This window comes from Loxodonta africana, chromosome 2 (assembly GCF_030014295.1).
Source record: "Loxodonta africana isolate mLoxAfr1 chromosome 2, mLoxAfr1.hap2, whole genome shotgun sequence".
NCBI classification, from domain to species: Eukaryota; Metazoa; Chordata; class Mammalia; order Proboscidea; family Elephantidae; genus Loxodonta; species Loxodonta africana.
Window position 1 is genome coordinate 156,268,750 of NC_087343.1, and position 24,056 is coordinate 156,292,805.

At 39.1% G+C, this 24,056-nt stretch overlaps 1 protein-coding gene across 16 annotated transcripts in view; it reads left to right on the top strand.

Moving 5' to 3' along the window:
• ARHGAP26 (Rho GTPase activating protein 26) overlaps nt 1-24,056 on the top strand; it is a 544,325-nt gene that overhangs the window by 485,153 nt on the left and 35,116 nt on the right. Inside the window, exon 21 of one of the 16 annotated variants that reach the window (XR_002786201.2) lies at nt 1,916-2,162. The exons of the other annotated variants lie outside the window; for them this stretch is intronic. The gene's annotated coding sequence lies outside the window, so the exon portion shown is untranslated. The remainder of the gene's footprint in view (nt 1-1,915; nt 2,163-24,056) is intronic. 16 annotated transcript variants of the gene reach the window in all.

Genomic DNA, 24,056 nt, shown 5'->3' on the forward strand with positions numbered 1-24,056 from the left:
ATATCTACTAAAAAGACAGAGGATACACAGATATGACAAAAGTCATGAGCAACACTATCCAGATAGAAGTACAATACCAAATGCGTGCCTGAAACAGAATACTGAAAACACAGGAGTCCCTCTAAGTATATAGTCAACGTGCCTGTCTTCCTTCCCACCAGAAACAAAATGACTGAAGCCTCCATCCCGTCATACTTAGTCATAATCATCCCATGCAAGCAAAGAAGCAGCTGTATATAGAGCTGTCATGACAACACTAGCATAAGAGCGGTTCAGTTATACTCCATCAGAGAAGTCTGATTCATAAATGACTGTCTCCCTTCCTACCAGCAGCCTTATCCTTGGCTCTGTTGGGTCCATATTTACTTTCCCTTAACTAGTTAATCATGTGAAGTTTGTTTTTAATTAATTAATTTATTTCAACACAGCCTTTAGATATTGTCAATTCCAAAGATATTTATTAAGTACTCACGGTGTGCAAAAGGCACAAGATGAATAAGATAACTACAATGCAAGGTTAGGTCAAGACCAAAAGAGAAATACAGAGCACTCTTAAGGATTCAAAGGAGAAAGATTGAACTCATTGTGATATCAAACATGGAGATGGGAAGGCTTAAGGCATGCTCACAGCACAAGTAAACCAATTTGACTAGAGCAGGAGTAGCCCAAATCAGCCAGCTACCTATTTTTCTTATGGCTCATGAAATAAGGATGCTTTTACATTGTCAAAGTCTAAAATGTTTATTATGTGGCTGTTTAAGAAAAAGTGGATGCTGACCTGAAAGAACACCAGGTACCTGAAGGCAAGTAATGAGTAATAAGAGGAACATTGGGGCCATATTGTACCTTCAAGTGGGAGGAACCCACTAGCTTAAGGGGAAAAAAATGAAACTTATAAATGTATAGTTTTGGAAACTCTCAGGAGGGATCTAACCTTGAGCACAACTGGATTCAGGAGTCCAAATTACTATTTTGCTTGGCTCTTCTTCCCTCTTTTTTTTTTTTTTTTTAAACTTGCAGACAAATGTTTGCCATGTAATATGAAAAAAGACCTCTGTTGTCCCTAAACTAATACAGCCCAAAAGAACATTATGTATTAGACCTCATATGTGAATTATGATCAGCCCATCATTGGACTAGTCATTGTGGTGGGGGAAGGGGTGTTCTGATTGGCCAGCCTGGACCGCATGCCCACCCCTGCAATGATGAGATCCTCTGGGACACTGAATGACAACCCCACCTGGATCATGTGGAGTGGAGAAGAACTTCATCAAATTAACCAGAAGAAGGGGCGTGGGAAAACTGGTAGGCTGGAATAAAATGTATCTCTGTATTCTAGTATACCAGGGTAAGGAATTTATTCTGCATTCAGTAGGTAATGAGTTTATGACCATGAAAATGTTATTCATTCAGCAATATTTGACATATATTCTGGTTAGGCTGTGTATTTAGTAAGTTCATGTAGTTACAATGATAATAGGATGGATTAGAATGGTAAAAGAGAGAGAAACCAGGCTAGAAGGTCCTGTAGCAGTCTAGGGGAGAAAGTCTTGGTCTTTATCCTAGGTGCAATGAAGAAGCACTGAAGTGTTTTAGCCAAATAAATGGCATGATCAGATTTGCATTTTGGAATGATCACCAAACTTGGTTCTCTTCAGTTAAGCATCTATGTTGAAAATCTTGATTACACAGTGAACAATGCATACATTGTCCAGAATAAATTTGGATCCACCTCAGATTTGGAAAAAAATAGAAATTCTATTTTTGTGAGATCAGAATTAATGGTATTTTGCTATGGCCGTTTTCATTGACTTATCAGATGTTTGGTTTTACAGTACAAGAACTAGGAGAGAATATAAAAATTATTTTCTTTCCGTTCATTCTTATTCACAGATGTTAAAACTCTTTTTTCCAGTGGAAAGGGTGACTTTGCTGGAGAATCATTGAAAGTTTTTCCAGTCGAGTAAATAAGCTCCTCAGAAACAAATGAGCAAGAGGCAAAACTGACCCCGTGAAGCCTAGTAAGATTGTATCCTTGGAAGTGTGATCCAGCCATTCTGGAAGGTGGACATGAGCACAAAAGAAGCGGGCTTTGTGCATGGTCACACTGAAGGAGCGTGACCAGGCACGGAAGATCTAAATGGAGTAGAGAAGAGGTCTGGGTAGGTAGAAATCAAATCAGAAACAATTTCCCACATGTTTAGACTGCTGAATAAACACCAGCATTAGAGGGAAGTCAGCTATTCACTTGGGAAAAAGAGGAGAGAGTCAGAGACTCTTGGCCTTTTCTTCAAAGTTCATTTCTTCTTATCTCTCTGCCTCATATGCCTTTCTTGGTATCCGGACCAAGGCTTATACAGTCGCAAGAGTTTAACTTAATCATCCTGGACATTGTCCTTAGCCAAAGTGCTTTTTCTAGTGCTGAGAGTTCCAAACACAGTGGAATATTTCAGGCTCCTTACTCAAGGAATCCCCTCTCCCCAGGGCTTCTATTAAACTGAAGCATCCTGGGCCACCACAGCTAATTTTAGATACTTCTTTGTTTTCAGCACTGGACGTTTAAATTCTTATTAAGTCCTCCTCCTGCCCCTGACCTTCTTTTCCTCTGCATAGTCCAAACAGGAAATATTCCCTGAAAGTAGACTGTACAGAAAAGTATGCCAATAACTTTCAGCCAGTAGAGTTTACTTGTCCAGCATTACTCAGAATGCTGCTTCAGAGAGGTCCTCTTTGATTTCCCCATGCCTGGGTCAAAAGAAGAGACTGTTGCTTTATTATAATAACATACTAATATAAAATGGGTCTCTAGAATAGCCTACATAATTCCTCAATCAGGAGGTAGGATGGAAAAATGAGTTCCTGCATGTGGAAGGTGCTCTATAGATATTTGTTGATAGTGTTTGACTGAAAAAGCAGAGAAACAGTACACATTGGGAGCTGCCAACTATATTACACAACCCAAAGAACTGATGGGCGCAAAAAAGACTGAACTGTCAGACTGGAGATTCAAGATGATGGCCTAGTCAGACACCTCCACACTGTCCCTCCACAGCAAATGCCTGAGAAACAAAGTGAAAAAGATACAGGTGACAACCCTGGAGACCCTGAGCATCAAATGAACGGATATAAAATTAGATCAAACACCGATTAGAAAAAGAAACTGAACAACAGCAGCAAACAGGGCAAAATACAGAGTAGAGATGCCCTGCTAGACAGCCAGGCACAGTGGGGCCATTTTGAGACAAAGCCTGTAGCAACCCTGCGCGAGGCACACAGGAAGACAACATCACAGAACTTCCAGTAGGAGACAACCTACGTCAACATACCTGGAGTGAAACGGTGATCAGGACATGAACTGGAGCTGAGGAGGGGAAGTGCAGGAAGGAGGATGAGAGCTTCAGGGTTCCTGGTATATACAGAGCAGGGAGTGAGCTAAGACCAAGAGACAGGGTGACTCTCCAGCAGCAATACCTGACAGGTAGGGCAGGTGGTGAGCATGGAGCAATAGACAAAACCCTCTCTTTTTTCTTTCTCTTCTCTAGCTACCAGCCACACCCCTCCCCCACTGTATGCCCCCCAACAGACTGCCCCACTCCTCCTTCACTGGGGACAGCATCTGTGTGCCCCCAGCCAACTGCCCCACCCCTCCGCCATCAAAGAGAATACCTGTGCACCTCCTGGACAACTGCCTTACCCACCCCCAGATGCCACTTTACTCCTTGCCTATCACCTGCCTACCTGGCAGGTGAGTTTGAGCATTTCCATACCAGTGGATAGCACCCACCCAGTACACCCTAAACCATCTCACATGTACAGTGAACAGCAAAGAGGGCTCAATCTGCCCACCATTGCCCCATCCAACTGGAGGCAGGAAGTGAATGAACCTGCCTGCCCTGATAATATGAAGCAAAACAAATCGTAAATAAAACAACACCTTAATGTATTGGAGACAACAGACAACACCAAATCATATAAAGGAACGAGACAAGATGGCTCAACCAAATGACGGAAATAAAGGAGCACAAAGTTCCTGAGGAAGAGATGATAATGGAACTGCCCGATAAGGAATTCAAAGGTGTATATACTGGGTTATCAAAGAGATCAAGGAAAACATGGAAAAAAAAAAAAAAACCCTAGGAGAATTCAGGGAAACAATACAAGAACAAAATGTCAAATAAATAGGCTATTAGAAATCATACAAAAACAGCAACTAGAATCTAGAAGATAAACATTAAAATATCAGAAATGGATAACTTAATGGAAAGACATACAAGTAGAATTGAAACAATGGAAGAAAGAACCAGCGAATTAGAGGACAAATCCCTTGATACCAATTTGTTTGAGAAACAAACAGAAAAGAGAATGAAAAGAAAAAAAAAAAAAAAGCCTAACATTTATGTGGGACAATGTAAAGAGGAGGAGTAATTTATGTGTAATGGGAATCCCAAAACAGGAGGAGGTAAAAGGAAAAAAAAAAACAACAGAATCTTTGAAGTTTTTTTTTTTTAATTAACTTTTATTAAGCTTCAAGTGAACATTTACAAATCCAATCAGTCTGTCACATGTAAGTTTACATACATCTTACTCCCTTCTCCCACTTGCTCTCCCCCTATTGAGTCAACCCTTTCAGTCTCTCGTTTCGTGCCAATTTTGCCATCTTCCCTCTCTCTCTATCTTCCCATCCCCCCTCCAGTCAAGAGTTGCCAACACACTCTCCAGTGTTCACCTGATTTAATTAGCTCACTCTTCATCAGCATCTCTCTCCCCGCCGCTGACCAGTCCCTTTCATGTCTGATGAGTTGTCTTCGGGGATGGTTCCTGTCCTGTGCCAACAGAAGGTCTGGGGAGCATTGCCGCCGGGATTCCTCTAGTCGCAGTCAGACCATTAAGTATGGTCTCTTTATGAGAATTTGGGGTCTGCATCCCACTGATCTCCTGCTCCCTCTGGAGTTCTCTGTTGTGCTCCCTGACAGGGCAGTCATTGATTGTGGCTGGGCACCAACTAGTTCTTCTGGTCTCAGGATGATGTAGGTCTCTGGTTCATGTGGCCCTTTCTGTCTCTTGGGCTCCTAGTTGTCGTGTGACCTTGGCGTTCTTCATTTTCCTTTGCTCCAGGTGGGTTGAGACCAATTGATGATCTTAGATGGCCGCTTGTTAGCATTTAGGACCCCAGATGCCACATTTCAAAGTGGGATGCAGAATGTTTTCATAATAGAATTGTTTTGCCAATTGACTTAGAAGTCCCCTCAAACCATGTTCCCCAGACCCCCGCCCCTGCTCCGCTGACCTTTGAAGCATTCATTTTATCCCGGAAACCTCTTTGCTTTTACTCCAGTCCAGTTAGGCTGACCTTCCTTGTATTGAGTGTTGTCTTTCCCTTCACCCAAAGCAGTTCTTATCTACTGATTGATCAATAAAAAACCCTCTCCCTCCCTCCCTCCCTCCCCCCTTCGTAACCACAAAAGTATGTGCTCTTCTCCGTTTTTTCTATTTCTCAAGATCTTATAATAGTGGTCTTATACAATATTTGTCCTTTTGCCTCTGACTCATTTCGCTCAGCATAATGCCTTCCAGGTTCCTCCATGTTATGAAATGTCTCAGAGATTCGTCACTGTTCTTTATCGATGCATAGTATTCCATTGTGTGAATATACCACAATTTATTTACCCATTCATCCGTTGACGGACACCTTGGTTGCTTCCAGCTTTTTGCTATTGTAAACAGAGCTGCAGTAAACATGGGTGTGCATATATCTGTTTGTGTGAAGGCTCTTGTATCTCTAGGGTATATTCCGAGGAGTGGGATTTCTGGGTTGTATGGTAGTTCTATTTCTAACTGTTTAAGATAACGCCAGATGGATTTCCAAAGTGGTTGTACCATTTTACATTCCCACCAGCAGTGTATGAGAGTTCCAATCTCTCCGCAGCCTCTCCAACATTTATTATTTTGTGTTTTTTGGATTAATGCCAGTCTAGTTGGTGTGAGATGGATCTCATAGTAGTTTTAATTTGCATTTCTCTAATGGCTAATGATCGGGAGCATTTTCTCATGTATCTGTTAGCTGCCTGAATATCTTCTTTAGTGAAATGTGTGTTCATATCCTTTGCCCACTTCTTGATTGGGTGGTTTGTCTTTTTGTGGTTGAGTTTTGGCAGAATCATGTAGATTTTAGAGATCAGTCGCTGGTCTGAGATGTCATAGCTGAAAATTCTTTCCCAGTCTGTAGGTGGTCTTTTTACTCTTTTGGTGAAGTCTTTAGATGAGCATAGGTGTTTGATTTTTAGGAGCTCCCAGTTATCTGGTTTCTCTTCATCATTTTTGGTAATGTTTTGTATTCTGTTTATGCCCTGTAATAGGGCTCCTAGGGTTGTCCCAATTTTTTCTTCCATGATCTTTATCGTTTTAGTCTTTATGTTTAGGTCTTTGATCCACTTGGAGTTAGTTTTTGTGCATGGTGTGAGGTATGGGTCCTGTTTCATTTTTTTGCAAATGGATATCCAGTTATGCCAGCACCATTTGTTAAAAAGACTATCTTTTCCCCAATTAACTGACACTGGTCCTTTGTCAAATATATCAGCTGCTCATACATGAATGGATTTATATCTGGATTCTCAATTCTGTTCCATTGGTCTATGTGCCTGTTGTTGTACCAGTACCAGGCTGTTTTGACTACTGTAGCTGTATAATAGGTTCTGAAATCAGGTAGAGTGAGGCCTCCCACTTTCTTCTTCTTTTTCAGTAATGCTTTGCTTATCCGGGGGTTCTTTCCCTTCCATATGAAATTGGTGATTTGTTTCTCTATCCCCTTAAAATATGACACTGGAATTTGGATCGGAAGTGCGTTATATGTATAGATGGCTTTTGGTAGAATAGACATTTTTACTATGTTAAGTCTTCCTATCCATGAGCAGAGTATGTTTTTCCACTTAAGTATGTCCTTTTGAATTTCTTGTAGTAGAGCTTTGTAGTTTTCTTTGTATAGGTCTTTTATATCCTTGGTAAGATTTATTCCTAAGTATTTTATCTTCATGGGGGCTACTGTGAATGGTATTGATTTGGTTATTTCCTCTTCGGTGTTCTTTTTGTTGATGTAGAGGAATCCAAGTGATTTTTGTATGTTTATTTTATAACCTGAGACTCTGTCAAACTCTTCTATTAGTTTCAGTAGTTTTCTGGAGGATTCCTTAGGGTTTTCCGTGTACACGATCATGTCATCTGCAAATAGTGATAGCTTTACTTCCTCCTTGCCAATCCGGATACCCTTTATTTCTTTGTCTAGCCTAATTGCCCTGGCTAGGACTTCAAGTACGATGTTGAATAAGAGCGGTGATAGAGGGCATCCTTGTCTGGTTCCCGTTCTCAAGGGAAATGCTTTCAGGTTCTCTCCATTTAGAGTGATATTGGCTGTTCGCTTTGCATAGATGCCGTTTATTATGTTGAGGAATTTTCCTTCAATTCCTATTTTGGTGAGAGTTTTTATCATAAATGGGTGTTGAACTTTGTCAAATGCCTTTTCTGCATCTATTGATAAGATCATGTGGTTTTTATCTTTTGTTTTATTTATGTGATGGATTACATTAATGGTTTTTGTGATATTAAACCAGCCTTGCATACCTGGTATAAATCCCAGTTGATCATGGTGAATTATTTTTTTGATGTGTTGTTGGATTCTGTTGGCTAGAGTTTTGTTGAGGATTTTTGCATCTATGTTCATGAGGGATATAGGTCTATAATTTTCTTTTTTTATAATGTCTTTACCTGGTTTTGGTATCAGGGAGATGGTAGCTTCATAGAATGAGTTGGGTAGTATTCCGTCTTTTTCTATGCTTTGAAATACCTTCAGTAGTAGTGGTGTTAAGTCTTCTCTGAAGGTTTGGTAGAACTCTGCAGTGAAGCCATCCCGGCCAGGACTTTTCTTTGTTGGAAGTTTTTTGGTTACCGTTTCAATCTCTTTTTTTGTTATGGGTCTATTTAGTTGTTCTACTTCTGAATGTGTTAGTTTAGGTAGGTAGTGTTTTTCCAAGAATTTATCCATTTCTTCTAGGTTTTCAAATTTGTTAGAGTACAATTTTTCGTAGTAGTCTGAAATGATTCTTTTAATTTCATTTGGCTCTGTTGTGATGTGGTCCTTCTCGTTTCTTATTCGGGTTATTTGTTTCCTTTCCTGTATTTCTTTAGTCGGTCTAGCCAATGGTTTATCAATTTTGTTAATTTTTTCAAAGAACCAGCTTTTGGCTTTGTTAATTCTTTCAATTGTTTTTCTGTTCTCTAATTCATTTAGTTCAGCTCTAATTTTTATTATTTGTTTTCTTCTGGTGCCTGATGGGTTCTTTTGTTGCTCACTTTCTATTTGTTCAAGTTGTCGGGACAGTTCTCTGATTTTGGCTCTTTCTTCTTTTTGTATGTGTGCATTTATCGATATAAATTGGCCTCTGAGCACTGCTTTTGCTGTGTCCCAGAGGTTTTGATAGGAAGTATTTTCATTCTCTTTGCATTCTGTGAATTTCCTTATTCCCTCCTTGATGTCTTCTATAACCCAGTCTTTTTTCAGGAGGGTATTGTTCATTTTCCAAGTATTTGATTTCTTTTCCCTAGTTTTTCTGTTATTGATTTCTAGTTTCATTGCCTGTGGTCTGAGAAGATGCTTTGTAATATTTCGATGTTTTGGACTCTGCAAAGATTTGTTTTATGACCTAATATGTGGTCTATTCTAGAGAATGTTCCATGTGTGCTAGAAAAAAAAGTATATTTTGCAGCAGTTGGGTGGAGAGTTCTGTATAAGTCAATGAGGTCAAGATGGTTGATTGTTGTAAGCAGGTCTTCCGTGTCTCTATTGAGCTTCTTACTGGATGTCCTGTCCTTCTCCGAAAGTGGTGTGTTGAAGTCTCCTAGTATAAATGTGGAGGTGTCTATCTCACTTTTCAATTCTGTTAAAATTTGATTTATGTATCTTGCAGCCCTGTCATTGGGTGCATAAATATTTAATATGGTTATGTCTTCCTGATCAATTGTCCCTTTTATCATTATATAGTGTCCTTCTTTATCGTTTGTGGTGGATTTAAGTCTAAAGTCTATTTTGTCAGAAATTAATATTGCTACTCCTCTTCTTTTTTGCTTATTGTTTGCTTGATATATTTTTTTCCATCCTTTGAGTTTTAGTTTGTTTGTGTCTCTAAGTCTAAGGTGTGTCTCTTGTAGGCAACATATAGATGGATCGTGTTTCTTTATCCAGTCCGTGACTCTCTGTCTCTTTATTGGTGCATTTAGTCCATTTACATTCAGCGTAATTATAGATAAATAAGTTTTTAGTGCTGTCATTTTGATGCCTTTTTATGTGTGTTGTTCGCCATTTCATTTTTCCACATACTTTTTTGTGCTGAGACGTTTTTCTTAGTAGATTGTGAGATCCTCATTTTCATAATGTTTAACTTTATGTTAGTTGAGTCGTTACGTTTTTCTTGGCTTTTTTCTTGAGTTATGGAGTTGATATTCCTTTTTGTGGTTACCTTATTATTTACCCCTATTTTTCTAAGTAAAAACCTAACTTGTATCGTTCTGTATCGCCTTGTATCACTCTCCATCTGGCAGTTCAATGCCTCATATATTTAGTCCCTCTTTTTGATTATTGTGATCTTTTACCTATTGATTTCCATGATTCCCTGTTATGTGTATTATTTATTTATTTATTAGAATTAATCCTAATTTGTTTGTTTTTGTGCTTTCCCTATTTGAGTTGATATCAGGACGTTCTGTTTTGTGACCTTGTATTGTGCTGGTACCTGATATTGTTGGTCATCTGACCAAACAATCTCCTTTAGCATTTCTTGTAGCCTTGGTTTGGTTTTTGCAAATTCTCTAAACTTGTGTTTATCTGTAAATATCTTAATTTCTCCTTCATATTTGAGAGAGAGTTTTGCTGGATATATGATCCTTGGTTGGCAGTTTTTTCTCCTTCAGTGCTCTGTATACATCGTCCCATTCCCTTCTTGCCTGCATGGTTTCTGCTGAGTAGTCTGAACTTATTGATTCTCCCTTGAAGGAAACCTTTCTTTTCTCCCTGGCTGCTTTTAAAATTTTCTGTTTATCTTTGGTTTTGGCCAGTTTGATGATAATATGTCTTGGTGTTTTTCTTTTTGGATCAATCTTAAATGGGGTTCGATGAGCATGTTGGATAGATATCCTTTCATCTTTCATGATGTCAGGGAAGTTTTGTGTCAGGAGTTCTTAAACTATTTTCTCTGTGTTTTCTGTCCCCCCTCCCTGTTCTGGGACTCCAATCACTCGCAAGTTATCCTTATTGACAGAGTCCTACATTATTCTTAGGGTTTCTTCATTTTTTTTAATTCTTTTATCTGATTTTTTTTCAGCTTTGTTGGTGTTGATTCCCTGGTCCTCCAGATGTCCCAGTCTACATTCTAATTGCTCGAGTCTGCTCCTCTGACTTCCTATTGCGTTGTCTAATTCTGTAATTTTATTGTTAATCTTTTGTATTTCTACATGCTGTCTCTCTATGGATTCTTGCAACTTATTAATTTTTCCACTATGTTCTTGAATAATCTTTTTGAGTTCTTCAACAGTTTTATCAGTGTGTTCCTTGGCTTTTTCTGCAGTTATCCTAATTTCATTTGTGATATCTTTAAGCATTCTGTAAATTAGTTTTTTATATTGTGTATCTGATAATTCCATGATTGTATCTTCATTTGGGAAAGATTTTGATTCTTTTGTTTGGGGGGTTGTAGAAGCTGTCATGGTCTGCTTCTTTATGTGGTTTGATATGGACTGCTGTCTCCGAGCCATCACTGGGAAACTAGTTTTTCCAGAAAATCCGCTGACTGGTACGCTGGCTCCTGACTCTGAAAACAATCGCTGTCTCCCCATATTTGTTCGTTCTCTGTTTCTAAATCTGTGTTTGTTGTTCAGAGTTCGTAGATTGTTATGTATGTGATCGATTCAGTTGTTTTTCCGAGTCTTTGTTGCAAGAGGGATCCGCGGTAGGATCCACCTAGTCCGCCATCTTGGCCCCGCCTGAAGATTTTCTGGAAGAAAACTTCGGCAATATCAAGAAAGTTGAGAAGGTTTTCCATCCAAGAAACTCAACAAACCCCGTAGAGGATAGACCCCAAAGGAAAGTCACCAAGACATATCATAAACTTTCCAAGTCCAATGATAATTCTGAGAGCAGCTCGGGAAAAATGAAATATCGACAAAGGGACTCCAATAAGACTAACCTCTAATTCCTCTGCAGAGACCAGGCAGGCAAGAAGACAATGGGATGACATATATAAAACCCTGAAAAAAAAAGAATTGCCAATCAAGAATCATATACCAGCAAAAGTGTCATATACAATGGTGAATTAGGACATTCCCAGATAAACAGAAATTAGAGGAATTTAAAAATCAGACCATCCTTACAAGAAATATTAAAGGGAGTCCTTCGGATAGAGAACCAGCAACAGCAGACAACAACCTGAGAGTAAGCCACATGACGGCATTATCTAGATGTGAGCCCAGATAGAGAAATCTCAAAACCAAAATAAAGCTACAGAGTCCAAAACAGGGAACCAGAGATGTCAATTTGAAATCAACGATAACTTTGAAACAAAAAGGGGAACAAATGATGTAGTTACAGAACTTCCATATGGAGAGAAAGTGAAGACAATATCTAAAGCTAACAGACTGTTTATGTTTTAAACATAAACATCACAGTAACCACAAAGAAAATTAACAAACCTACTCACCAAAATAAAGAGAATCAAGAAGACTCGGTAAACACAAAAATGACAAAAAGAAAGGAAATGAAAAGACAATCCATGAACAAAAAGATCTCAGCACAGAAAATTAATAGGAAAAAAAAACTGTCAACGTCACACACACACACACAAAAATAAAACGACAGCAGTAAATTCATATCTATCAATAATCACACTGAATATAAGTGGATTAAACGTACCAGTCAAGAGACAGCGAGTGTCCCAAAGTTTACCCTTCAGCCAAAGATTAGACAGGCCTATAAAACAAATAATAACACACGTGAGGAATGTGCTTCTTATTTCAATCATGTATATGAGACCAAATGGGCAACACCTGCCCAGAAATAATGATGAGAAGGCAGGAAGGGACAGGGAAGATAGACAGATGGAAACGGGGAACCTGGGACGGGAGTGGGGAGAGTGTTGATGAATTGCAGGGATTGCAACCAATGTTGCAAAAACAATTTGTGTATATATTGAACGAGAAACTATTTTGCTCTGTAAATTTTCACCTAAAGCACAAAAAAGGAAAAAACGGAGAGTAGCAGAATGGATTAAAAAAAAAAAAAATTAACCCATCAGCATGTTGCCTACAAGAGACACACCTTAGACAAAAGAGATAAAGAGGTTAAAAATCAAAGGATGGAAAAAATATATCAAGGGAAACAGTAACCAATAAAGAGCCAAAGTGGCAATATTAATCTCTGATAAAATAGACTTTAATTCAACTCCATCATAAGAGACAAGGAAGAACATTATATAACAATTAAGGGGTCAATCCACCAAGAAGTCATAACCATAATAAGTATCTATGCACCCAATGACAGAGCTCCAAAATATATAAAACCCTAACAAGTGAAAAGAGAAATAGTTTTACAATAATAATAGGAGACTTTAACACACCCCTTTCTACAATGGACAAAACAACTAGAAAAGAACTCAAAGATGCAGAAGATCCAAATAACACTATCAACCAGTTTGACCTCATAGACATATACAGAGCACTCCACCCAACAACAGCACAGTACACATCCTTCTCCAGCACACACAGATCATTCTCTAGAATAGATCATATGCTAGGCCACAAAGCAAGCCTCAATAAATTTAAAAATACCACTCAACAATAAGAAAAGCAACCAAATCACAAAACAGGCAAAGGACATGAACAGACACTTCACCAAGTATGACATCCAGGCGGCCAACAAATACATGAAAAGATTCTCACAATCGTTAGCCACTAACCAACCAAAAACCAAACCCATTGCCGTCGAGTCAATTCCAACTCATAGCCACTAGAAAGATACAGATCAAAACCATGATCTGTATCTCACCCCTGCAATAATGGCACTGATCCAAAATTCAGAAAACAATAAATGTTGGTGAGGTTGTGGAGATATGGGAACTCTTATACACTGCTGATGAAACTGTAAAATGATATAACCACTATGGAAAATGATGTGGTGCTTCCTTAATAAGTGCCTATCAATGGATGAACGGATAAACAAATTGTGGTACATGCACACAATGGAATACTATGCAACAATAAAGAAGAATGATGTATCACTGAAACATCTCACATCATTGGATAAATCTGGAGGGCATTATCAATCACAAAATGATAAATACTGTATGAGGCTGCTATTATAAATACTCAAGGTTTACATGCAGAAAGAGACAATCTTTGATGGTTACAAGGGTGGAAAAGAGTGGAAACGGAAATCACTAACTAGCTAGTGAACAAGTATTTACTTTGGTGAAGGTCAAGACAATACACAGTAGAGGGGTTGTCAGCACAACTTGACCACGACAAAGGCAGACACTTAGAGAAACATGAAGAAAAAAATTAAAAAGGGCAACCACAGTAAGTACTATGGCATATATGGCATATATAACAACCATGTAAAAACAAATAATAATTTACAATCAGATACATAGGCAGATCCCTGTGCTGAGTAGGGAAAGGAGAGCATATAGGATTATACCCATGTACATATATATAGGTTCAACAAAAAAAAAAAAAACAAACCCAGTGCCGTCGAGTCAATTCCAACTCATAGCTGCCCTATAGGACAGGGTAGAACTGCCCCGTACAGTTTCCAAGGAGTGCCTGGCGGATTTGAACTGCCAGCCCTTTGGTTAGCAGCTGTAGCACTTAACCACTATGCCACCAGGGTTTCCATATATATAGGTTACAAAAATATATATAGGTTAGGCTATGGTTATTTTTACATACATTCATATACATATATATAAAATAGAGTACAAAGGGGGCACAGTCATAGAAGCTTCCTAAACACATCCAAACACCTAGTAGGGCTGAGGGCTGGGGACCATGGTCTTGGGGAACATCTAGGTCAATTGACATAGTTCATAAAGAAGATGTTCTACATCCTACTTTGATGAGTCGTGCCTGGGGTCTTAGAAGCTTGCAAGCATCCATCTAAAATACATCTATTGGTCTCATCCCCTCCGGAGCAAAGGAGAATGGAGAAAATCAAAGAGACAAGTAAAACAGTCCAAAGGACTAGTGGACCACATGAACCACAGCATCTACCAGCCTGAGCCCGGGAGAACTAGATGATATACCCAGCTACTGCCACCGACCACCCTGATAGGTGCACAATAGAGGGTCCCAGACAGAGTGGGAGAAAAATGTAGAACAAAATTCAAATTTACAAAAAAGACCAGACTTATTGGTCTGACAGAGACTGGAGGAACCCCCAAAACTATGGCCCCCGGACAACCATCTAACTTAGAACTGAAGCCACTCCTAAAGTCCACCTTTTGACCAAAGGTTAGACAGGCCTATAAAACAATAACACACGTGAAAAGCATGCTTCTTAGATCAATCAAGTGTATGAGATGAAATGGGCAACACCTGCCCAAAAGCAAAGGTGAAAATACAGGAAAGGATAGGAAAACTGGATGAAGGGAAACGGGGAACCCAGGGTGGAAAGGGGGAGAGTGCTGACCCATTGCAGGGATTGCAACCAATGTCATGAAACAATTTGTGTATAAATTTTTGAATGTGAAACTAATTTGCTCTGTAAACTTTCACCTAAAGCACATTTAAAAAACAAAACAAAACAAAAAGCTTTATGAATCATCACAGGCGGAAAAAGACTGAACTATCATTTTGCCCCAATTAAAGTTCCTCTTCTGGAGAGAAAAAGTAGCAGTTTTTACAACTGGAGAGATTTTTTTTTTTCTAATAGCATTTATTAATTTTTGTTACAAATGTAACGTATATTAGTTGCAGGAAATATGGAAAATATTTTTAAAAAACAAAATTTACCTTTAATCTCTTCACCGAGAGAACACTGTTAACATATTGATAGACTCACTGTCCATAAGTATGTTTTAAGACAGGTTCGCACATATTTTTTTTAGTATATAGAAAAATGCACGAAATGTAAATGTACAACAACATATGCTGCAAATACCCATGTAACCACCACCCCAGTTAAGAAGTACAACATTGCCAGAACCCCAGATGTGCCCCCTTCTCCCACTTTCTCCTTCCCGTCACAGTCCTTTCCCACCCCACAAAGATAACCACTAATCTGATGTTCATAGTAATCAACTCCTTGCTTTTATTTGTATTTTTACCTCTTCAGTGTATGTATCCCTAGCCACAATATTTTATTCTGGTTTCATAACTGTATATAAATTGAATCATATGGTATTTTATTATTTTAAGTTTGGTATCTTTTGCTCAACAGTTTTAAGAGTCATTCATAGATTTTTTTTTTATTAACTTTTATTAAGCTTCAAGTGAACGTTTACAAATCCAATCAGTCCGTCACATATAAGTTTACATACATCTTACTCCGTACTCCCACCTGCTCTTCCCGTATTGAGTCAGCCCTTTCAGTCTCTCCTTTCGTGACAATTTTGCCAGCTTCCCTCTCTCTCTATCCTCCCATCCCGCCTCCAGACAAGAGCTGCCAACACACTCTCAAGTGTCCACCTGATATAATTAGCTCACTCTTCATCAGCATCTCTCTCCCATCCGCTGACCAGTCCCTTTCATGTCTGATGACTTGTCTTCGGGGATGGTTCCTGTCATGTGCCGACAGAAGGTCTGGGGAGCATGGCCGCCAGGATTCCTCCAGTCTCAGTCAGACCATTAAGTTTGGTCTTTTTATGAGAATTTGGGGTCTGCATCCCGTTGATCTCCTGTTCCCTCTGGAGTTCTCTGTTGTGCTCCCTGACAGGGCAGTCATCGGTTGTGGCCGGGCACCAACTAGTTCTTCTGGTCTCAGGATGATGTAGGTCTCTGGTTCATGTGACCCTTTCTGTCTCTTGGGCTCCTAGTTGTCGTGTGACCTTGGCGTTCTTCATTTTCCTTTGCTCCAGGTGGGTTGAGACCAATTGATGCATCTTAGATGGCCGCTTGTTAGCATTTAAGACCCCAGATGCCACATTTCAAAGTGGGATGCAGAATGTTTTCATAATAGAATTATTTTGCCAATTGGCTTAGAAGTCCCCTCAAACCATGTTCCCCAGACCCCCGCCCCTGCTCCACTGACCTTTGAAGCATTCATTTTATCCCGGAAACTTCTTTGCTTTTGGTCCAGTCCAATTGAGCTGACCTTCCTTGTATTGAGTGTTGTCTTTCCTTTCACCCAAAGCAGTTCTTATCTACTGATTAATCAATAAAAAACCCTCTCCCTCCCTCCCTCCCTCCCTCCCTCCCTCCCTCCCCCCTTCGTAACCACAAAAGTATGTGTTCTTCTCAGTTTTTACTATTTCTCAAGATCTTATAATAGTGGTCTTATACAATATTTGTCCTTTTGCCTCTGACTCATTTCGCTCAGCATAATGCCTTCCAGGTTCCTCCATGTTATGAAATGTTTCAGAGATTCGTCACTGTTCTTTATCGATGCGTAGTATTCCATTGTGTGAATATACCACAATTTATTTACCCATTCATCCGTTGACGGACACCTTGGTTGCTTCCAGCTTTTTGCTGTTGTAAACAGAGCTGCAGTAAACATGGGTGTGCATATATCTGTTTGTGTGAAGGCTCTTGTATCATACATTTTTTAGATGTAGCTCTAGTTCACTCATTTTCTTTATAAAAGTGTGCATTGTTGGATTCATATACAGGTAGTCCCCAACTTACATTCATTTTTATTGTAAGAATGACATCGTTGTATTCATATATAAGTAGTCCGTGACTTACAGCAGGGTTCCATTCCAGCGACTCTGTCGTCAGTCAGTTCTGATGTCAATCAAATACCTCTTTTTTTTTTTTTTTAGTTTTCATAGCCTATACAGCAATACTTTGAACACTAAATCATAACATTGAACATCTGTGAGTGACTGTCTGAGAATGACGACATCAGCAAATTACATGCTGCAACCTTGTATGTAATACATATTATTAATAAGATGTACAAAAAAAAGAGATGGTCATAAGTGAGGTTCATCATAACTCAAATATGTTGTAAGTTGAGGACTACCTCTACTAAAATTTATCCATTCTACTTTTGCTGAATATTTGGGTTGTTTTCAGGTTTTTGCTAATGCAAATAACCTGCTCTCCATGTCCTTGTACATGTCTTCTGAATGGCACACCTTGCTCTAGGGTATATGTCTAGAAACAGAATTGCTGGGTCAAAGGGGATGAACATTTTCCCCTTCACTAGATAGTGCCAAAGTGCTTTCCAAAGTAGTTGTAGCAATTTACACCCCTTTCCTCCCTCCTCAGCAAAATATGAGACTCCAGGTGTTCCACATCCTTGTAAGCACTTGGTATTTCCCACCTTTTTGATGTTATATATTTAGCCATTCTGGAGGCTGTGCAGTGTCATCTCACTGTGATTTTAATTTATATTTTTCCATTATTTATATTACCTAAAGAGAAGTTAAGCACCTTTTCTTAAGTATATTGGTTATTTGAATTTTCTCTTCTGAAATCCCTGTTCAAATCTTATTCTTAAGATTGGGCTGTGCCGTCTCAGTTTTTCTTATTAATCAGTAGTTCTTACATAGTCTAGTTATGACCCCTCTGTTAACAGGTTGTAGCCTGCCTTTGGACTCTTTTAATGTTGTTCTCTGATAAATAGAAGTTCTTAATTTTAATGAAGTCAAGCGTATCAATCTTTTCCTTTATGGTTAATGTTTTTTATGCCCTGTTTGATAAATCTTTCCCAAGATCCTGGAGTTTTTCACTTTTAAAACCCTTATTGTTTGCCTTTGGCATTTAGGTATATAATACACCCAAAAATCATTTGTTATGTATGGTGTGAGGTAGGGGATGGAGTGTCACTTCTCTATACAGATGTACAATTATCCCAGCACATTTATAGGAGAGTGCTTTCCACTATCATTATAAAATAATATAGGTTCATGATTTTTTAAAAATCCAGGCAATGTAAACAAATCTAAAATTTAAAGTAAACTCAATCCATGCCTGTGCAACTAGTTCTTTGTTCTCAACCTCCTCCTAACCAAAAGGCCAATGGTTTGAATCCATGAGCCACTCCACGGGAGAAAGATGTGGTAGTCTATGTCCATAAAGATTACAGTCTTGGAAACCGAATGGAGCAGTTCTACTCTGTCTTATGGGGTCGCTAGGAGTCAGAATTCAACTCAGTGGCAATGGGTTTGGGTTTTGTATGTGCACGTGTGTGTGTGTACGCACGTATACATGTGAGTGTATATATACATATATGTATGTACATGTATATATATATTTTTTACAGTACAAGAGAGCATATATTTCACTTCCATTTTTGATAGATTTGCTGGCCACTGAGTCACAGAAATTTAAGAGATGGGAGAGCCAGGCTTTGAGAAAAATTTGCCTAGGATATCTCATAGTATCCTTGTGTACAAGGGTAAGAAATTATAATGTTTGTGCAGTTAAGTAAATCCACACCTGATGGAATTACCACATTTAAAGACTGATCATTAATGAGTTGATGTCATCCAGAGGGAGGAGTCTGTTCTTAGTGCTATTGCATTAGTTTTCTACATGTTTACCGATGATGTCTGTGAGCTAATTGATAGTTTGATATTCAGATTTTCATGTGACAGAGTACTAGGAAGGATAGCTAACATATTGAATGACAGAGTTGGACCAAAAAGTTTCCAACTGGCTAGAATGCAGAATAAAATATGAAGAGCAAGTTTCATTGAAAGAAGGTGAAACATTCTTCACTGGAAATCTCAAAAATCAAATGCAAGATGATTTAACATACGGGCATAAAAAGGCATATATGGAAAAGAATTGAAGACCAGCATAGGTCAGTAGTGTGATTCAGGGACTGTACTAATAGAGTATAGTGACTAGAACAAGGGAGATGATGGTTTTGCTTTAGTCTGCCTCAAGACTGTGACCTGGACTTCATAGCTAGTGCTCTACCTACTACAGAAAATAATCGAAATTGCAACCCTTTGGCAGAAAGAAGACTGAAAGAGGAGTGGAAGAATGGCCCTGAGCACTGTCTAGATGTATTTAAAGGGCTTTCTTGAGAATAGTGTTGGGCGTACTTTGACTGGCTTTAGAGTAGAACAAGGACAGATTTAGGTTCAGTATTTTTTTTTTTTTAAGTTTTCTACCAATTAATGCCTTTTGCAGATTGAATGGACTGCCTTAAATCACGGTACATTTCCCTGTTGTTCAAACTCAAACTGAATTTAACTGAAACAAGACATGATAAAGTGGTCAAAGGTTAGAGAGATGTTTGACCTATTAACCTTTCTGGTCCTTTCCACCCTGAGATTTTTCAGTGCAATGAGGAATTGAACTGGGACCGCTGTTCAGGCATCTTTATTTTCCATCCAGAGTCTTTCCCTTTATCTTGTACTTCTGTGTTATTCTACATGAGAAGATTCACATTATTGGCTTGTGAACCTTAAGTATAAAGGTTCTCTATTATAAGATTTTGAATTTTGTTTAAATCAGAGAATTTCTACCCCCTCTGAGTTTAAAATTTATTTGAACCTTATGGCTCTGAATTTTTTTAGAAAGCTGGAAAACTGAACCACTGTATTAAAACCAAACTATTTTGAAAGTAACTCCCAGTAATTAAGACCTTACAGAGATTTCACCAGTTAGTCTCACTAATATAAGAATTAGAACTGTTTGACTGTCTGGAAAAGTACATACTAAATTGTATTTAGGGAGAGAAAAGAATCTGCATAAAAAATATGCACACTGGTAAGAGTCAGAAAAGAATATAGAACAATGAAACTCAGAGGCATATGGATTTTTTTTTCTTGCAAAGTTGTGAAGCACATACTAAAAATTTAGGAGATTGAAACATACATTGAAATTCCGTGCTGTAAAAGCTGGAACAAACACATGTAAGGGATATATGTGTTTTCAAACTTTTCAACAAATAAAAAGTTTTTTTTGTGTGCCATTTCCTCTGATTCATTGCTAGTCAGTTTACCAGTATTCCTTTTTTTTTTTTATTGTGCTTTAAGTGAAAGTTTACAAATCAAGTCAGTCTCTCATGCAAAAAGTTACATACACCTTGCTATGTACTCCTAGCTGCTCTCCTCCTGATGAGACAGCACACTCCTCCTCTCCACCCTGTATTCCCCATGTCCATTCAGCCAGCTCTTGTGCCCTTCTGCCTTCTCATCTCTCCCACAGACAGGGGTTGCCCACATAATCTCATGTGTCTACCGGTATTCCTTTCAACCCTATTTTCTTGGCCAAAGTTTTTATTTCTCTTCCCTTTTTATGGCATTTTAAGTCAAGACATAAAAAGGCATTTTCCAAGGAAGAAGAATTCATTGATTTGGGATTTGATTAGATGGGACTTTATGGAATTTCACAGAATTTTTTCTCCTCTCTCATTATGGAGGAAAAGAAAAAATATAGGCAGTCCCCTTGGATTTAGTAGCAGCATCCCTAGTTCCAGGCCTAATAGGGAAGGAGGCTGATGAAGTATTAGGGTCAGCTCTGGCCCAGTGATCTTACAAGCCCAGCCCAGGCCCGAGATACAGGATGGGAAATTTGGGCTACAGACCACAGGCCACTGTCTGGCAAAAACCAAAACCAAACCCACTGCCGTCAAGTCAATTCTGACTCATAGTGACCCTATAGGACACAGTAGAACTGTCCCCATAGGGTTTCCAAGGAGCACCTGGTGGATTCAAACTGCTGACTTTTTGGTTAGCAGCTGTAGTTCTTAGCCACCATGCCACCAGGGTTTCCCACTGGCTGGCAGAGAGGGAAATGCCAGTTTTGTGACTTCCCTGCAGTATGATGCTGGCACAAGACTTTTTGACCCTCCTTGGCTACATCATCTCTCCTACTTAGTCTTATCTTTGAGCCCTAAATCCCACCACTCCCAGTTACTATCAGAGCAGCCATACCGTTTGACTAGGGGTTCTGAAGTCCCCAGGTTGTACTTCTCTGTCTCTAATCATCTGCCTGTCTCCTTCTCCGCACTACCTTCTTGGCAGGATGCCCTTTGGAAAATTAATCATTGCTTCTAGACGGAAACAACACAGGAATGGAATTGTATTCATTTTTACATCATTGGAACCACTAGGAAAGAGAAGGGTCTGAGGTAACCTCTGTGAACTGAGAAAGTGTTGGTCTTATTTTTTTTTTAATGGTAATGCTCTGTGCAGGTGGAGCCATGTTTGGACGGAATGGGCAACTCCCAGGCATTGTTGGTGGGAACGCAATTCAGTAGAACCTTTCTTAAAAACTGTTTGGCGGGATGTATCAAGACCCTTAAAAAAAACTCTCTTAGCCTTCCACCCACTAATTATACTTCCAGGAATTTCTGCTAAGGAAACAATTGGAGACACAGGCAAAGATTCTCTACAAGGATGTGAGTTGCAGTGTTATTCATAATAGCTAAAGGGGGATAATAATCTCAATATACACAATAAGAGAATGGTCCCTTAAATTAGGATATACCATTATGATGCCCTGTTCCAAAAAAAAAAATGTTGCCATCGAGTCAATGCCGACTCATAGTGACCCTGTAAGACAGAGTAGAACTGCCTTATAGGGCCTCCAAGGGGTGGCTGGTGGATTCGAATGGCCGACCTTTTGGTTAGCACACTTAACCACTATGCCACCAGGGCTCCAGTAGCCATTTTAAAAACATAATACCAAAGGCTATTTAATGACCTCAGAAAATGCCTTGTAATATTCAGTGAAAAAACAGGCTACTGTGTACGTAGTATCCACATTTAGTTCCTACATATAACTGTGTATATAGTATTATCCCAAAAAAAGAGTGAAGAGGAATATGCCAAGATATTAGCAGTGGTTATCAAGGGTATCAATTATGTATGATATTTTCTTTCCTTTTTGCTTTTTGGTATTTTCCAATTTTTCTTTCTTCTTTTTTTTTAAATGTAGAATGGCCACCTATAATTATGATTATTAAAAAAAAAAAAAAGATTAACTTTCTTAATGGTCAGCTTACTTGGGAATCTCTCATCTTGTACCAGCTCAAGTTTTACTGCCATGGTGTGGAGAGTGGGAGAGGGTCAGTCATGTACCTCATCAGATTGGCGCCTGCCTGGGCAGCCCCATACGCATTGTGGCAGGCATGCCCTGGCTGGTACACCAGATGTTCCATAACTCAAATGAGTCACTACAGAAGGGTGTCAAGCTGGTGACATTCCTACGCACTGTACTTGAACTGTCAGCCGCAACCCAGCATGCTGCCAAGCCTTTAGCCTTATCTTTCTAAACCGTTATTCTTCCACTGTCCAGTGAATGTCAGAGGGACTGACTGGAATTGCCTGACTTCTTTTGAGGACAGTGTGGGCCAGCAAAGTAAAGATGACACGAGTCTTTCCTTTGAATGCCAAACCAGACAAGCAAGTGTTCCTTCCATGCTAAAGTTTAAGCTGTTGTTCTTGATGTAGTTGGGCCTTGATGTAGGTGTGGCTGGTAGAACCCCAGGAATATTTAGGGTGAAAGATATGCTGGGACATTCAGCTCAGATGACCCCCACTGGGCTCCGAGGGTTGTAGGGAAGTCTTGAGGGGTCATCTGTTGAAGTTGTAGTTATAAAACTATCTCCTCCTATCCTAGCCTCAGTAATTTGTTATTCTTGGCATCAATTAGTGGGAAATGAGGTTGAGAATTCCATATTGGAGGTTTCAGAGCCAAGAGTGAAATGGATCATTTTTGTTTGTTTGTTTGTTTTGGATTCTTATTTTGGGGAGTAAAATCTTTTTTTTCTGTTTTTCGTTTTTAAGTAAACTATAGCCAGATTCAAGGTCCCTGGGTGGTACAAGCAGTTTGCTCTCTGCTACTAACCTAAAGGTTGCGGAATCTACGCATCAGCACTGTGGAAAAGGGCCTAGTGATCTACTTCCATATGATGGCCATTGAAAACCCTATGGAGCACAGTTCTACTCTGAAACATGGGGTTGCCGTGAATAGGAATCAACTCAGTGACAAAGGGTTTTTCTTAATAGTCAGGCACTTCTGAAGTGAAAGGAGAAATTAAGATTACACAGAGTCTTGGGCCATCATCATCATACCACCTATGCATTCTCTGAGTTGCACTGAAACTGGAATGTAATGTACCTTTTGTTTCTTGTATACGTTTACAGACATTCTGATGCTGTGGTATATCATGTGTGGTATATGGAATTTTTCAGTAGTATTGTTAATAGCAAGTTTTATTGACTTGACTCAGAAGCACAAATAAACAGAAGGCATAATCCCATTAGTAGTTTAAACAATCACAGAAGTACTGCGGAGTGTGCATTTTATTGTTGCACTAACTGAAACACAGTGATAATAAATTTTAAATTGTGGTCATTTTATAGCAAATAAATGTTATTGCTGTGAGTGAAACACAAACAAACAAAAGAAATTCTGTTAGTTGCCTAAAATTGCAGTGATACAATGGCAGTTGACACGGGGATTGAAGAGTAAATTCTTACAATAGTTATGATACCCTGCATTCTAACCACGCACCCCCTGCCCCCACCACCCCAGATTATTTCAGCCATGTACTACTGGCCAAGAACCACTTAGACACCCGAAACACAAAACGACGATGTGAAAAACATTTAGAACCCACATTGTGTTCATAGACTATGTTCTCAACTATGCCTTTAGCCAGAGGCATAATTCTTGGCACAGATGGGTTGTAAGCTGGAGCTATTTCCTACTTTTAAAGCCATTAAAAAAATAAATAAAATAAAAAGTCTTAATTGTCCTGTGGTAACCACTGACCAGAGAAACACATTAGTCAAGGCCTCTGGGCCTGGGATGCTCTCTTGAACTTCCAAATTGTCCCTGGTCAGAACTCTGGTTTCTGGGCTGGGCCACCGAAGTTATTGCCAGGCCTT